We start from the raw sequence: 13945 nt of genomic DNA on the forward strand, positions 1-13945 counted from the left end.
GATCAACGTTGCAAGTCCCGTGGCAGGGCATTTGGTATATCGTTACAGAGTACAAGTGTTTGTCAATAGGTCCGAGCCTATACAATGCTTAACCGACAGACGGCAGGGTCAAAATTCCAATACTTGGCTATTCTGCTTGTACAATGATGTGACCTAGCCACCTCAAGTCAGTGAGTAGCATGAATGCATCACAATTAAATACTTATGTTCCGTATGGGCGGAGAAATGCCCCACTTCCACGTTTAGCATTCGTGACTCCGAAGAGAACAGCTGTGCGTTGTTCAGGAAGCTAATGAAATTCTTGTGATAATAGAGACCAATATTACACAATTTCAGTTCCACGTAGTTATCGATACGATGTTTATGGGCTTTTTCTCTGTGTACGTCGAAAGCCAGTTCATTTTCTAGTTTGGCGCAAACTTCGGATGTTACAAGAATCACTTGCGGGAAAAAAACCGCCCACACACTACAGAACAGCAGATAACTACACAATAGCAAGGAAGACACGCCTAACATGGCCCGGAAAGCTTAAGCTGAAGCAAGTCGCCCAACATTATGTCATGGCCTGACAGATAGACTGCGTTACCACGGTGCGTGAAATTTCCTCAAGGGCAATCATTGCGGCGCAATCAATATTGGTGCATTCGGAACGTAATGTACCTGAATTTGAGAATTTGGGGTGCACTGTGGTGATATAAGGTCTTAATGTGGACTGATAGACGCAGAGTACATGTACAACTCCATATAGAAACAACAATTTATAATTGATTTCCAATTTGAATGTATCCCCTGGCAACACAACTCGAATCTTGTAGAGTGTATCCTGTATGCACACTGCCCCGATCTTCTATTTCCCTCGTGTCGACGAATTGTATTCATGATAGGTATCTGTACTGCTTTGCTACACTCCGCATCTACTGGTTTGAGGTTATAGAACAATAGCACTTTTTCAACATTAAACCCTAATTAATGTAAGATTGGACGTACTTATTGCATTCTATGATATCGCCGTGGAACATGTGCCGATAAGTACCAGCCAATTTTTCAGTGCGTGCGTGCGCCCGCATTGCCCACGTTTGAAGAGGCCGGGTGCTCGCTTCCATGGAAGAGCCTTCTGACTCGAAGCTATCTATACCGGATTCATTTGCCTTTGCTCAACTGCCCAGCAAACGATTTCGTATGCTGCCGTCGCTTCCACGAAGGTGTCCGGCTTTTGAGGAGACTTGCACGAACGGCCACAGGAGAAACCGTTTAGCCATACACTGCAAAGCTTTCGTGGAAGTTGGCGAGCTCCTAGGCTCCGAAAAAAACTGACCTCCTGGACGTGTAGTCTCGACGAGAGAAAAAATAGTAGCGGGTGGATTATGCAAATTCAAATAAAGCACGCTCCATTAGATCGAAGGATGCAGCGGTGGTGTAGAGGTAGAACACCCGCCTCGCGTGCAAGAGGTCCGTGGTTTGAATCCCGGTGCCGCGCAATTTTCCACCGGAATAAAAAAAATATCCGAGTGTTCATAAAAATTGCATAAACAGGGCCTGGAGTGTGGCCTGATCCCGGTGACCAGAACCGCTAACGCACTCATTCACCAGAGCAGGATTGGCCACCCTGGTGCAGTACTTGGCCACAACCTCCTATATGAACACAACAATCAAACCCTGGCCCCTCAGTCCCCAGCAGCGGCGAAGCAACTGACCACGGCGGCGGTCAGACCTGCGACGCAGCAGACAGTGCTAAGAATACCTGGTTCCGGACAGGCCGCCATTGGGATACGAACCTGGCAACCTTTAACGCTAGAACGTTATCTAGTGAGGCAAGTCTAGCAGTGCTATTGGAGGAATTAGAGGGCAGCAAATGGGATATAATAGGGCTCCATGAAGCTAGGAGGCCAAAAGAAGCATATACAGAGCTCAAAAGCGGGCACGTCCTGTGCTTCCGGGGCTTAGCGGAGAGACGAGAATTAGGAGTCGGATTCCTGATTAATAAAAATATAGCTGGTAACATACAGGAATTCTATAGCATTAAAGAGAGGGTGGCAGGTCTTGTTGTGAAACTTAATAACAGGTACAAAATGAAGGTTGTACAGGTCTACGCCCCTACATCCAGTCATGATGACCAGGAAGTCGAAAGCTTCTACAAAGACGTGGAATCGGCGATGGGTAAAGTAAAACAAAATACACTATACTGATGTGTGACTTCAATGCCAAAGTAGGCAACAAGCAGGCTGGAGACAAGGTAGTGGGGGAATATGGCATAGGCACTAGAAATAGCATGGGAGAGCTACTAGTAAACTTTGCATAACAGAATAATATGCGGATAATGAATACGTTCACCCGCAAGCGGGATAGCCGAAAGTGGACGTGGAGGAGCCCGAACGGCGAGACTAGAAATGAAATAGACTTCATACTCTGCGCTAACCCTGGCATCATACAATATGTTGACGTGCTCAGCAAGGTGCGTTGCAGTGACCATAGGATGGTAAGAACTCGAATTAGCCTAGACCTGAGGAGGGAACGGAAGAAACTGGTACATTAGAAGCCGATCAATGAGTTAGCGATAAGAGGGAAAATAGAGGAATTCCAGATCAAGCTACAGAACAGGTATTCGGCGTTAACTCAGGAAGAGGACCTTAGTGTTGAAGCAATGAACGACAATCTTGTGGGCATCATTAAGGAGTGTGCAATAGAAGTCGGTGGTAACTCCGTTAGACAGGATACCAGTAAGCTATCACAGGAGACGAAAGATCTCATCAAGAAACGCCAATGCATCAAGGCCTCTAACCCTACAGCTAGAATAGAACTGGCAGAACTTTCGAAGTTGATCAACAAGCGTAAGACAGCTGACATAAGGAAGTATAATATGGATAGAATTGAACATGCTCTCAGGAACGGAGGAAGCCTAAAAGCAGTGAAGAAGAAACTAGGAATCGGAAAGAACCAGATGTATGCGTTAAGAGACAAAGCCGGCAATATCATTACTAATATGGATGAGATAGTTCAAGTGGCTGAGGAGTTCTGTAGAGATTTATACAGTACTAGTGGCACCCACGACGATAATGGAAGAGATAATAGTCTAGAGGAATTCGAAATCCCACAGGTAACGCCGGAAGAAGTAAAAAAAGCCTTGGGAGCTATGCAAAGGGGGAAGGCAGCTGGGGAGGATCAGGTAACAGCACATTTGTTGAAGGATGGTGGGTATATTGTTCTAGAGCAACTGGCCACCCTGTATACGCAATGGCTTATGACCTCGAGCGTACCGGAATCTTGGAAGAACGTTAAGATAATCCTAATACATAAGAAGGGGGACGCCAAAGATTTGAGAAATTATAGACTGATCAGCTTACTCTCCGTTGCCTACAAAGTATTTACTAAGGTGATTGCAAATAGAATCTGGAACACCTAAGATTTCCGTCAACCAAAGGACCAGGCAGGATTACGTAAAGGCTACTCAGCAATAGACCATATTCACACTATCAATCAGGTGATAGAAAATTGTGCGGAATATAACCAACTTTATATATAGCTTTCATTGATTACGAGAAAGCGTTTGATTCGGTCGAAACCTCAACAGTCATGGAGGCGTTGCGGAATCAGGGTGTAGACTTGCCGTATGTAAAAATATTGGAAGATATCTATAGCGGCTCCACAGCCACCGTAGTCCTCCATAAAGAAAGCTACAAAATCCCTATTAAGAAAGGCGTCAGGCAGGGAGATACGATCTCTCCAATGCTATTCACAGCGTGTTTACAGGAGGTATTCAGAGACACGGATCGGGAAGAATTGGGGATACGAGTTAATGGAGAATACCTTAGTAACTTGCGATTCGCTGATGATATTGCCTTGCTCAGTAACTCAGGGGACCAACTGCAATGCATGCTCACTGACCTCGAGGTGCAAAGCCAAAGGGTGGGTGTAAAAATTAATCTGCAGAAAACTAAAGTAATGTTTAACAGTCTCGGAAGAGAACAGCAGTTTACAATAGGTAGTGAGACACTGGAAGTGGTAAGGGAATACATCTACTTAGGACAGGTAGTGACTGCGGATACGGATCATGAGACTGAAATAATCAGAAGAATAAGAATGGGTTGGGGTGCGTTTGGCAGGCATTCTCAGATCATGAACAGCAGGTTGCCATTATCCCTCAAGAGAAAAGTTTATAACCAGCTATGTCTTAGCGGTACTCACGTACGGGGCAGAAACCCGGAGGCTTACGAAAAGGGTTCTACTTAAATTGACGATGACGCAACGAGCTATGGAAAGAAGAATGATAGGTGTAACGTTAAGGGATAAGAAAAGAGGAGATTGGGTCAGGGAACAAACGCGAGTTAATGATATCTTAGTTGAAATCAAGAAAAAGAAATGGGCATGGGCAGGAGACGTAATGAGGAGGAAACATAACCGATGGTCATTAAGAGTTACGGAATGGATTCCAAGGGTAGGGAAGCGTAGCAGAGGGCGGCAAAAAGCTAGGTGGGCAGATGAGATTAAGAAGTTTGCAGGGACAACATGGCCACAATTAGTACATGCCCGGCATAGTTGGAGAAGTATGGGAGAGGCCTTTGCCCTGCAGTGGGCGTAGCGAGGCCGATGATGATGAATAGATCGAAAAGTAGACTACAGAGCACAACCAGACGATGTCTTTTGGGCTGCTACCTCAAGATGCATCCGAAGCTGCTGCTGAGTCGAAATGGCGCGGTGCAGTTCAACACTTTGTGGTTACCCCTATAAAAGTGGCACTGAATGATTCGACCTTCGTGCTGGACCTTTCGTCATGAGATGCTAGGTTTTGAAGTAAGCGAGCACGTTGGACTTGTGCCACGAGCACAAAGCGTCTTCAAAAAGCAGCAATGCTGACATTGTTCACGAATTTCATCACCTGTTTACCGGAACAGGGTGCGTTCAGCACGTCTACAAGATCGTGCTTCGCGATGGCACCGTTCACCCAACCCACACTGTAAAAAATTTTACACCCTTAAGGGTGTTTGCCTGTGACACGGGTAACGCCCCTACCGTTAAGGCCTAACAAAAATACGTTTAAGGATCAATTTGCTGCCGTTTAAGGATCAAATTATTCGTGGGAACCAATTATGGCATCTTGTTTGCTGACTTTTTCTTGCAAGTAAGCATGATGACAGCTCGGCCACGCGACATAAAAAGTGCATTAAATACAGTTTCATACTTATGCCTGTAAACGCCTCCTGTCGTATATTTCTGTGCGCCCAAGGATGTCAGAACGATTACATAGATTTCAACTACTTCTTTTGTCATCGCACGTCTAGTCAGAGCACTGTTCTTGTCCTCTATAAATTTTTGCAAGGCTCTAACGGTAGGTGTGTTGACCATGGGACATATGAACACCCTTAAGCGTGTAAACATTCTTACGGTGCAGGCAGCAAGGAGTGTACCTGTGGGCTTACAAGAATCACTCAACATGTAACTGGAACACTTGAATCGTGTACGAATTATCACGAAAGTAACGAAACAAATATATTCGGAACTTTTACGTGGCAAAACCACGATGCAATTATGAAATACGCCGTAGCGGGGACTGAGCCGCATTTCTTGCTAGCTATGGTTCTTTAACAGCACCCAACGCACGGGACACGGGCGTCTTTTGCATCCCGCCCCTCGAAATGCGATCGCCGCCGTTAGCATCTGACTGCGCGGCCCCCGGCCTGGCAGCGCAACGCTTACGATAGGGAATCCGGGTGCGCACACAGATCTAAGATAAACGAGTGTCTATAGCGAAACACTATGGAATGCATCGCAGGGAAAACACACAAGCAGATATCTCCCGGTGAATGGTGTTTTCACGTATGGATGCAAACTCTCTATTTCATGAGATACTTCTACATGAAGAAGGTTTGAAAACAAGCGACAAAGGCAGCTCTATCTGAGAAATTTATAGTGTAATGAAGAAGAAGAGCACAAGGCCTTCCAGATCGTCTGTTCCATGCCTGCAGTGCAACAAGTGGGCCAGCCGGATCGCCAGTTCTTAGCACGAGTGTGAGCCGTTCGGGCAACCAGCTGTTTGTGCTCTGCGTCACCTGCCTTCTCGGTTACGAACAGACGCTACCATTTGGACTGGTCAATACACCTCGTTACAATTGGTGGAAGGTGCGGGGTTTTCAAGCACATCTATACCCTAGAATTCCGGTCTCGGACTCTGCCTCCCGTCATGCCTGACTCTCCCCAGCCGACGTCGCCGCCACCCTCCGTTGCCTGCTCTGGCGCTGTACCGCCACGCCATCCAGCGGTTTTCAGCGGTACGGATGAGCAGGACGTCAATGACTGGTTGTCTACCTACGAACGAGTGACCTTGCACAAACGATGGGACGACACCGCCAAGTTAAATGCCGTCATCTTCTACCTTGCGGGAGTGGCTGATCTGTGGTTTCAAAATCACAAAGCTGACTTTCAGTTGTGGTCCGCGTTCAAGACCAGTTTCGCTGCAGTTTTCGGTCGCCCTGCCGTCCACAAGTTGCGCGCTGAGCAGTGGTTACGAGAGCGAGCGCAACAACGCGGTGAAGCATTGACCTGTTATATCGAAGAAGTTCTCGACCTATGCAAACGTGTGGATGCTTCTATGCCCGAAAATGACAAATTGAAGCACATATTGAAGGACATCGCCGATGACATTTTCCAAATGTCATCGTCGTAGCTTTGGCACGACGAGCTACGACGAGCTACGGCCAAAGCTACGACGAGTTGAGGAGGCAGCGCGAGTTGACCAGGCGCCCTTCAGTGGCTGACGACGCCCTCTCTTCCATGACAGCCTTCCCTGATCACTCCCCCCTGCTCACAGAAGTTCAAGCTTTCGTGCGGGAGGAACCTACGCGTCAGCGTTCTCTACTACCCTTCGTTGAGCTACCCCAACAGCAGCCGCTGCCGCAACAGCCTCATACACAGCTCGCCCCTACGCTCCGGCGGATTATTGAAAACCAAGTTGCTGAGGCTCTACCAATGCAGAATCAGCAGTACCCTGTTCCCACGCCACTTACGCATCCGTCGCCGCGCAGCCTCCTCGTCAACCACTCGTTGCGCTGCATCCACGGCCGCTACCACCCGTTCATCATCACGTTCATCGGCCTACTCCTGCTTTTGCACGCAAGATAACAGGCCTATATGTTACGCCTGTGGTAATCCCGGCCATGTTGCACGACTCTGTCGTCGCCGCATGCTGCATTCTGATGGGTTTGTGCAGTCACCTCCCTACGCCGACGTGCAACCTTTCCACGACACCTATTTTAGTTGTCAGTCGAACGGGCCACCAGCCGAGCTCCCGGTCCTTACACGTCGTTCACCTTCCTCGCATCGCCACTCATTGTCCCCCATGCGTTGGCGCCCTTCACCCATGCGAGTGGAAAACTAAGCTCCGCAGTTCAGGAGGCAGGAACTGCGTCGCCATCGACAAGTCCTCTATTGTCGCCTTCGAACGTTGTTGACCTTACTGTTGACGGCGTCCCTACCGTTGCGCTAATTGTTAGTGGAGCAGCCGTGTCTGTTCTAAACGAACGCCTCTCTCGCCCTTTAGAAAAAGTTATGACGCCACTTTTTGGTTTTTCTTTTCGCACAGCAAGCGCCCAGCCAGTTCAGCCTTCAGCAGCATACACAGCTAGATTTGTTATTCCGGGCGTTCTCTATATTGTGGAGTTTGTGGTTCTGCAGTCCTGTTCTCACGACGTGATAATTGGGTGGGACTGTCTTTCGCGAAATAACGCCGTCATCAATTGTGCACGTGCTGAACTAGAATTATCGCCTCCGTGTGACGTGCCCCTCGTCGGCTCTACTTCCCTTCCCGCTAATCTAGTCCTTCGGGAAGAAATCGCCATACCGCCGCACTCGTCTGCCATTGTTCCCGTCTTCTGTGGCGCTGTCTCTGAAGGCGCTGTCCTCATCACTCCTTCGGAACTCTACATAACCCGCAAAGATGTTCCCCTCCCTTTCGCCACGCTTGACATTTCAGCCGGTTTCAGCTCCATCGTTGTCCGCAATCAGCTTCCTACAGCCCTGAAGGCTCTTTGCGGTGAAGCACTTGGCCGTGTTCAGCCGCTTCATAACATGGTTATAAGCGACGTGGCGGAAGCTTCGTATGCAGATCTCACTGCCTTCTGTGCACTTTCCACTTCTGCTCCACCATTTATTGCCGATGACCTTACCTTTCATTATACTTACATACTCCACCACTCTGGGTCGCGCGTGAACCGTCATCCACCGCATATACACTGGCTCCAAGGTGCTATTGCGGCAGCGTCCGTACCGCCTTTCCGCCTAGGAGCGTCAGGTGATCAGTGAGCACGTGGACGACATGCTTCAGAACGACTTTTGTGACGAGAACCGGTGGTTCTCGTCACAAAAAAAACATTGTTCCATTTGGTTCTGCGTTGATTATCACCATCATAATAAGATAATGCGAAAAGATGTCTACCCTCTATCGCGCATTGACGACGCTCTGGACAACTTGCAGGGCGTTGAATTCTTCTCTTCGGTGGATTTACGCTCGGGCTAGGCAGGCCCCGATGTCAGTAGCTGATCGCCCTAAAACTGCATTCATTACTCCAGAGGGCTTATACGAATTTAACGTGATGCCATTTGGCCTATTCAATGCGCCGGCTACGTTCGAACGAATGATGGACAATATCTCGCACGGCCTAAAATGGAGCACATGTTTATGCTACCTCGACGAAATCGTTGCGTTCGGCCCTGATTTCAGCACGCATCTTCTTTGCCTTAGGCAAGTGTTGACCTCCTTGACCAACGCAGGCCTGCAACTGAACCTGAAGAAGTGCCAGTTTGCCGTGCGCAAGCTCATGATTCTAGGTCACATCGTATCACAAGACGGCACTTGCCCCGACCCATCAAAACTTCGCGCTGTAGCAGAGTTTCCTAAACCTAATACACTCAAAGAACTCCGCACCGTCATCGGCCTCTGTTCTTCAGACGCTTTGTTCGCAATTTCGCCTCGATTATATCACCTCCGACACAACTCTTAAGTGACGCCAACGACATATCCTCCTGATATCCTGCATGCGACGCCGCGTTCGTGACCTTACGCCGTCTCCTGACGTCTCCGCCTATACTGCAGCACTACGACCCCACCGCCCCAACTAAATTGCATACTGATGCCAGTGGTATTGGCCTTGGCGCTGTCCTTGCGCAGCGCAAGCTTGGCTACTCTGAGTACACCGTTGCCTACGCCAGTCGTGCGCCGAGCAAAGCGGAATGCAATTACAGCGTCAAAGAAAAAGAATGCCTGGCCATCGTTCGGGCACTCGGCAAGTTTCGCCCTTATTTATACGGCAGGCCTTTCAATGTGGTTACTGACCATCACGCCCTTTGTTGGTTATCCTCTTTAAAAGACCCGACTGGACGCCTTGCCCACTGGGCTCTGCGCATGCAAGAATACGACATACACGACATCTACCGCTCAGGTCGCAAGCACACTGACGCTGACGCTCTGTCCCGCTCTCCGCTGCCAGCCAACACGGCCTCCCTCTCCACCATTAAGGCGGTATCCTCGGTCGACATCGACATCTTCGCATCAGAACAGCGCAAGGATCCTTGGGTGGCCTGTCTTTTGGATCTTCTTTCTGGCTCGCCTGCATCTCTCATCTCCAGCTCCCTGCATCGCCAGGCTGCCCAATTCGCTGTCCAGGATAACCTCTTGTATCGACGCAACTACCAGCCTGATGGTCGCAAGTGGCTCCTGGCTTTCCCTAGAACTTTGCGTTCCGACATGTGCGCGTCTTTCCATACAGGTCCACAATATGCACACGCAGGCGTTTTGAACACGTATGTGCGCCTGCGGCAGCGTTACTACTGGCGAGGAATGTTTACTTTTGTCCAAAAGTTTGTCCGCTCGTGCCCGCGATTCCACCGCCGCAAATCTCCGCCTCATCCGGCCCATGGTTTATTACAGCCGCTTCTGTGCCCTGCTCGTGCCTTCGACCATGTGAGAATTTACCTGTACGGGCCGCTACCGCTAACACCCACTGGCAAACGATGGATTATTGTCGCAGTTGATCCCCTAACACGCTGTGCTGAAACCACTGCTCTACCTGCAGCGACCGCCAGTGACGTTGCATCCTTTCTGCTCCATTGTTTCATTATTCCTCATGGCCCACCTCGGCAGCTCCTGAGTGATAGAGGTCGTGTGTTTTGGTCGCAGGTATTTGAAGCTCTGCTTGCTCAATGCCGCATAGTTCACCGGACCACCACGGCATACCATCGCCAAACTAACGGGCTTACGGAGCATTCAAATCGCACCCTTGGTGATATGCTCGCCATGTACGTTTCGTCGGAGCATACAAACTGGGATATCATCCTCCCATTTGTCACGTACGCTTATAATACGGCTACACAAAGTACTACTGGATTTTTTTTCATACTTTCTTCTCTATGGTCGCGATCCTTTCGATACCATCGATACGGTTTTGCCTTTTACACCAGGCACGTCAGAGTGTGCTCCCGTTTCAGCCGTCGCCCGATACGCCGAGGAATGCCGTCAATTAGCCCGAAAGTTCGCCTCTACCGACCAACAACGACAGAAAGCCAATCGTGATGGCGACGCTACGAATCCGAAATTCGCTCCCGGCACACTTGTCTTGTTGTCCGTGCCTTCACCCACGCCTGGACTTTCGACAAAACTACTCTAGCGATATGATGAACCATACCGCATCGTCGAACGCGCCTCTCCGGTCAACTATGTCATGGAGCCGCTTACTTACACCGACATCCAACACGCTCCGCTGGGGACGGGATGTTGTTCACGTTGACCACCTGAAAGAATTCTATGACCCGCTCGTCTCCATGTCCTAAGTCGCCAGGATAGCTCCGCTTTTGTACCGGCGGTAATTGTAATCAAGAAGTAGAGCACAAAGACAAGGCCGGCCAGATCGCCTCTTCCATGCCTGCAGTGCAACCAGTGGGCCAGCCAGATCGCCAGCGCTTCGCACGAGTGTGAGCCGTTCGGGCAGCCACCTGTTCCTGCTCTGCGTCACCTGCCTTATCGGTTACGAACAAACGCTACCATCTGGACTGTTCAATACACTCCATTAACGTAGGAATATCCGTGCCTACGGCTTTGGAGGCACTGGCAGTAGCGGTGACTACCGAACAGTCGTCCAGCAATTTGATGCATATTTTGGCACTCAGCACAATGAAATGCACAAACCCTATGTATGTCGCTAAAAGGTCGAGACACTGGGTAAGCATTCTAAAAATATTTGTAAGCGATCTGAAGACACAGGGAAGAGCATGCAACTTTGGCAGTCTAATGGAATTGGTCAGGGACAAGATAGTTTAAAGGATAGTGTTCAAATAGCAGTCCTCAGAAAAAGCAGTTAGGAAAGAAAAGTTTGGCCCTGCAAAAGGCTAAACAGGCATGCGAAGCAGTCTGCCACTTACCGGCATGTGTTGCGAATGTCCTAGTGATACCATAGCAGCACTGCATTGGTATATACTGCTACGTTGCTGTTTCTTGTCTTTTATTGCCGCTGTACATTTTTTTTTATCAATTTGTCGATTGTTCGTGCTCCCTATTATTGCATCAACAATTTTTTTGCATTTTGGTCTGTGATATGCTCTTCCCCTCTGTGATGTGAAAACACTGAAAGTAAATAAATAAATCTAATAGCGGCCGTACATATGGGGACTAGTTAACTGATGCTACTGAAGCGTTGACGTTTCAGAGTTTCCCTGTATCTTCTACTCTAACAATTTATGAGCTGCATAATGCAAATATATATGATGAAGCCGCACCCCCGCCGAACGTTAATAGACAGTTTTAGTTTAGCGTGCACTATACCAATGCGTAGGCTATAAAATAGCAGGCCGTCAGTGAGCATGCGCGAAGCGCTAAGTGACCCATAGAGTATAGGTTGTTTCACATGGCGCCATTGACATTGTTTTGCAAAAATTGCCGGCAAAAAATTGTTTTGCCGCGCACGTCGCAGAGCGATATTCGCTGCCAGCTTTCAGATGCTTTTGCGTCAGCGGGATTTCCGCCGCAGCAATGCGCAAGTTTGACCCCTGCCCACGAAGTATCCATGCCTGCACCGTTAAATAAAAACAACATGTAATCTAGTCAAATAATAAAATTTTCCTAATATTATTCGATAATCGAATGAGTACACCATCTTTTAACGTTTAAAACCATTGAGATTTTACGACAGCTTGTAGATACGGTGAGTGAGACGCTGCATAACACCGCAAGCATGAGTTTGCGGCGTGTGCGGCGTTGGCTGGGTGGTTCCATTCAATACACTCTAGTTTCATTGTTACTACGGACGCCACTTCCTGGAGGAGTATTTGATTTTGCAGAAGAACAAGCTACTATTGAGTGTGCATGTATAAGAAGTTGGCACAATTTGTAGTGATGAAGATGTTGACGACAGTGGCGGTCAAGTGGGTACGCTCCTCGTGTTGAAGTGGCGTCTGCTCCCGACCTGGATAGCGTGCAGCTTCTCCTTTTAAACGAATTGTGTAAGCAGAAGAAAAAAATGTTTATGAAGCTCCTAAGGCGCAGACTCTGATGCGTTCGGCCTATTAAATCATAACTAAATCTGGCGCGACATTGCTCGACAGAGCTACCAACGTGCGGTAATACAGGAAGGCACCTATTTTGACGACGCTTTGTTTCGGCACACATTGCCCCGCCCAAATCGCGCCGATCGCTGCGACTGAGCGGCGGCACGACCAACTTGTTGGAACCCAGTCGCGGAGAGCCCACGACGTCGCGGTGGTCGCTAAGCGACGGAATTCGCTTTGTCGCTGATTGAAAACCGCGCCAGGTGAAACAGCCTTATAGCGTACGCACGCTATTTCTGAGACTTAGCGTTACTTTGCGCGGTTTGCGTAAAACATGGCGGCGGTCCCGCCTGCTCGTTTCGAATTGAATTTGTCGTTGCTTTTGTAAATTCACTTCGTTCGTAGCAGATGACTGTTTAAACGGCTTTGGCTTATTCTCAGGCCGCTTCGATGACACATTTTTTTATGGATAACCTTGTCTAGTTTTCAGTATTGCTTCTCGTTTCGAACGAGTCAAAGCGTAACAAAAGAAACCTTCGACATGTGCGCGCCACGTATCAATGAAGACGGGAGATAGCCACGAGGATGGCATATGGCCTCTGAGATCGGAAGATGTTGCAGGTCAACTAAGACTGTGATGAACGCGCGCTGCTTAGCGTACGTTCCACAAGAGCGTATGGCGTACGCAACTATAGCGTTGCCTATCACTCCCTAATAAGTCGCCACGTGTAATGCGACCTATTATATATGTACAGCAGGGAGATACATATATGTATTGTTGTGTTCATATAGGAAGTTGTGGCCAAGTACTGCACCAGGGTGGCCAATCCAGCTCTGGTGAGGGAGTGCGTTACTGGTTCTAGTCACCGCGATCAGAACACACTCCAGGCCTCTTTATGCAATTTTATCAAAACGCGGATTTTTTTTAATCAGGTGGAAAATTGCGCTGCACCGGGATTCGAACCACGGACCTCTTTCACGCGGGGGGGGGGGGGGGTGTTCTACCTCTACGCCACCGCTGCACCGTAGCAGCAGGCCTACGGAATGGATTCCAAGGGAAGGGAAGTGTAGCACAGAGCGGCAGACAGTTAGGTGGGCGGATGATATTAAGAAGTTTGCAGGGACAACATGGCCACAATTATTACATGACCGGGGTAGTTGGAGAAGTATGGGAGAGGCCTTTGCCCTGCAGTGGGCGTAACCAGGATGCTGATGCTGCTGCTGCTGCTGCTGCTGCTGCTGCTGCTGCTGCTGCTGCTGCTGCTGCTGCTGCTGCTGCTGATGATGATGATGATGATGATGATGATGATGATGATGATGATGATGATGATGATGATGATATATGTATAGATATGTATATGCCGGGAGATACGATCTCTCCAATTCTATTCACAACGTGTTTACAGGAGGTATTCAGAGA

General features: G+C 48.8%; 1 protein-coding gene across 1 annotated transcript in view; it reads right to left on the minus strand.

The window, feature by feature from the left end:
• LOC142574384 (sodium-dependent proline transporter-like) overlaps window positions 1–13945 on the minus strand; it is a 150156-nt gene that overhangs the window by 110737 nt on the left and 25474 nt on the right. The gene's annotated exons all lie outside the window — the stretch shown is intronic.

This window comes from Dermacentor variabilis, chromosome 3, assembly GCF_050947875.1.
Source record: "Dermacentor variabilis isolate Ectoservices chromosome 3, ASM5094787v1, whole genome shotgun sequence".
NCBI classification, from domain to species: Eukaryota; Metazoa; Arthropoda; class Arachnida; order Ixodida; family Ixodidae; genus Dermacentor; species Dermacentor variabilis.